General features: G+C 53.1%; 1 non-coding gene across 1 annotated transcript; it reads right to left on the minus strand.

Moving 5' to 3' along the window:
• Positions 1-274: 274 nt before the first annotated feature.
• Positions 275-393, minus strand: LOC143607756 (5S ribosomal RNA). Its single transcript, XR_013149037.1, has one exon. It is a non-coding gene; the product is annotated as a 5S ribosomal RNA (ribosomal RNA).
• Positions 394-2,500: the final 2,107 nt, after the last annotated feature.

Here is a 2,500-nt window from a genome sequence, read left to right on the forward strand (position 1 = left end):
CCCTGAACCTAATAAGGCAAAGAGGCTGTATATATATTACACACATGAAATTCGTACGAGTGTTGTCAGTGTTGGCGCGGCACCAAGCTTAAACTCATACAGTCCAACTACGAGCCCGAGGCTGGCCGTATGTAAATCATACAAGTGTTGGCGCGGCACCAAGTTGAAATGGCACGTGTCTTGAACTTTTGCGAGAAAGTTGGAAATGCACAAAACAACTCAACCCAAACATGGCACCAAGTCATGCACAAAAACATAAAAGTATCAAAAAAAAGGGTTGCAACACGAGGACTTCCCAGGGGGTCACCCATCCTAGTACTACTCTCGCCCAAGCACGCTTAACTGCGGAGTTCTGATGGGATCCGGTGCATTAGTGCTGGTATGATCGCAACCGAAATAGAAGCATTAGCTTATTCATTTATACATTTCCCAAAAGGTAAAAAAATAAAAGAATCAAGACTTCCCAGTGGGGTCACCCATCCTAGTACTACTCTAGACGAAGCACGCTTAACTGTGAAGTTCTGTGGATACGAGGCACAAGTAGCTGCAATGCTATGAATGTGTATATCCACCATGATTATATTGTTTTATACAATCACCACATGACATTTAGCAAACTGGCCTGTAATCCTGGCACTTTACCCGATAAGCTGGTCATAAAGTTTCCTCTCATGTTCGCAAGTCACGTCGCCCGATAACCTGGCCACAATGACTTGCAAAACCAAAGCTGGCCGGTAAACCTGGCACGTTACCCGATAAATGCACGGCACGTTGCCGGTAACCTGGGCACGTTGCCCGGTAAGGTTAGCACGTTACCCGATAAAATGTCGGCGTTGCCCGGTAAAGTATCCACGTTGCCCGGCAAACCTGGCCCGCTGCCCGGTAAGGTTAGCACGCTGTTCGACAAACCTGTTACGGTCCATCGGCTTCGGGTTAACCCGAAGACATGATGTCATAATTCCATACCCGTTAACGTCGACCCATTCTGTAAAAAAACCTGGAACGTTGATGTCGAGCGAGCCCGGTCCGCATTCGGGTCCGAGCACGACACGGATCTACGTTTTAAACACATGACTGACTAACGATCGTGACCGACTAACGATTCCATAACACACCACCTATACCCATGATAATGCTTCCCCGCTACAAGTCCCATTTTCGTGAAACTTGTGGTGACGTCGAGGGCCCGAGCACGACACGGTCAACGTGTTGACCCGAAAACATGAGGTTACCAACCCCGACCCCATAAACCGCTCATAAAGTTTCCTCTCATGTCCCGGACGCAACGCCTCGTGTCATTAAAGCGGAGTTGCCCAAAACAGGCCCACGGGCCCACCAAGCCCGGCCCGCGGGCCCTTCACGACACGAAAGGGGGTTCATTTCTCTTGGACAGTCATATCTCATGGTCACGAGTACCCTCACAGAGCCTCGTGTCGATCCAACCCCGTTTGGACACCTTGCCCCCACCAAAGGCCTTACGGACCAACCGGGCCCACCAAGCGGCCCGTCCCGACCCGAAAACCAAAATTTTTTTTTTGGGAAACTCATATTTCAATGTCCCGATGCCCCACGCCAAATTTCGTGTCAATCCGACCTCGTTTGGTAGGGTTTTCAAAAATTATGATTCCTCAAAAATTTAATATCTGTTCCTGTCACTATGCTAATTGTTCAGAATGCATATATAGGGAAGGGGTGGGTGTTGAGCGCCCATGCCTGGGCAAAGTTGGCTACCAAGCTAAAATATGGAGGTTCAACGTACGAGAAACCAAAGCCCCTCCCCCATGTTGCATACGAAGCTTGCCCAACGACTTGGTTTCTTGCACAACGACCCGAGTATACTGCCCCAAAGTTGCACGCCCATGGCCAGGCCAAGGCATGCCAAGGCGCCCATGGGCAAGCCAAAGGCATGCCTAGGCACGGCCAAAGCAAGCCAAAGGCACGGCCAAGGCAAGCCAAAGGCACGTCTAGGGCATGCCAAGGCACGCCCATGGTCAGGCCAAGGCTTGCCAAGGCACGCCCATGGCCAGCCCAAGGCATGCCAAGGCGCCCATGGGCAAGCCAAAGGCATGCCAAGGCACGCCCATGGGCAAGCCAACGGCATGCCAAGGCGCCCATGGCCAGGCCAAGGCACGTCCAAGGCATGCCAAAGCTCGGCCAAGACAAGCCAAAGGCATGCCTAGGCACGCCCATGGCCAGGCCAAGGCATGCCAAGGCGCCCATGGGCAAGCAAAAGGCACGGCCAAGGCATGCCAATGCGCCCATGGGCAAGCCAAAGGCATGCCTAGGCACGGCCAAGGCAAGCCAAAGGCATGCCAAGGCAAGCCAAAGGCACGTCTTGGGCATGCAAGGCTCGGCCAAGGCATGCCCCGGCACGCACATGGCTAGGCCAAGGCAAGCCAAAGGCATGCCAAGGCAGGCCAAAGGCACGTTCAAGGCATACCAAGGCGCCCATGGGCAAGCCAAAGGCATGCCAAGGCACGCCCATGGCCAGGCCAAGGCA

This window comes from Bidens hawaiensis, unplaced genomic scaffold (assembly GCF_021521415.1).
Source record: "Bidens hawaiensis isolate Kalapana, Puna unplaced genomic scaffold, B.hawaiensis_p1.1 tig00086329_1, whole genome shotgun sequence".
In the NCBI taxonomy this organism is placed as follows: domain Eukaryota; kingdom Viridiplantae; phylum Streptophyta; class Magnoliopsida; order Asterales; family Asteraceae; genus Bidens; species Bidens hawaiensis.